A 1,340-nucleotide genomic window follows, 5' to 3' on the forward strand; every position below is an offset into this window, starting at 1 on the left:
CTATCTATCTATCTATCTATCTATCTATCTATCTATCTATCTATCTACCTATCTATCTACCTATCTAATCTATCCATCTCTCAGTCTTCCTTTCTGGGATATTAACTGCTGACCAAAATCCTTCCAACAGTTAGATGGCTTCATCTAGGTAGGAGATCCCATAGAAGAACATGATTCTGTCACTAGCTTTCTGTCTCTTCTTCCTTGTTGCTCTCACCTATTTCTAGCAAAAAGGGACACTGAAACTAAAAATATAAAACCTACTGACAAATTTGAGATGCTGCTCATTATAAATCCTAGTCATAGACCCACTCAACTTCACCATAAAGTAATATCTCCATCATCTGACTGAAGAAGTCTCAATAAATGCTTGGTTCTGTTCAAAGACTTGTTGAGTGGCAGTGAAGTAAAGGGTGGGGATTTTAAAGGTCATACACAAGGTGACCGGTAGGGAACTCTTGGAAGAGATCATAACTAGATGAGAGGTATAGCAAGGACTTGGGTTTCCCACAAGCCCAGGCTATCGTTGAGAGGCAGCATGGTATAATGAAAAGAACTTTGTTTTGAAGTCAGAGGGACCTGAGTTCAAATTTTGCCGTTTTGGACTTTACATTTACAAATGATGAGCATTATCCCCTTCAAAATTGCTACTTTGGAAGCTATACTTTTACTTCAACCACTTTGCCACTGTGGGGGAAGAAACTCTCAGATAGTAAGGGTAGGATTAAAAAAAATCATTGTGCATACCAATCAGCCAAGCAATCAAGTACCCACCATCCATCAGACACTTTGTTAGATGCTGGGGATACCAGACATTATTTCTCACAGGATCATTGATTTGGAGCTGGAAGGGCCCTTGAAGGCCATCTTGTACAATCCCTTCATTTTACAGATGAGAAAACTAGGTCTAGGAAAAGTTAAGTGACTTGACCAGGGTCACACAGCTAATAAGTGTCTGAGGTATAATGTCATTTGAACTCAGGTCTCTGTTTCTCCAAGTCCTACCCGCTGCGCCCCCTAGCTGCCTCCAAGGACAAATGTAGTCTCAATCCACTTAATTCATACCATTGTTTAGCATAATGCCACTATTTGGGCAACTTTGTCCCATGCCTTTGACACTACCTAACTCTTAACTTTGGAGAGAACTTCCTTATTTGCCCTTCTCTTCCCGTCTGAGTATGTCTGACTGTCGTCTGGTGAACCTGCCTGTGTTCAACTCCCATCTTCTGTAGCAGGATGGAGTGAAGGGTGTCAGATCTTGAGTAGAAGAGAAAGGGGACCAGAGGAAGTGAATGTGTGTGTGTGTGTGTGTGTGTGTGTGTGTGTGTGTGTGTGTGTGT

Source organism: Vombatus ursinus, unplaced genomic scaffold, assembly GCF_900497805.2.
Source record: "Vombatus ursinus unplaced genomic scaffold, bare-nosed wombat genome assembly UNPS02014832.1, whole genome shotgun sequence".
NCBI classification, from domain to species: domain Eukaryota; kingdom Metazoa; phylum Chordata; class Mammalia; order Diprotodontia; family Vombatidae; genus Vombatus; species Vombatus ursinus.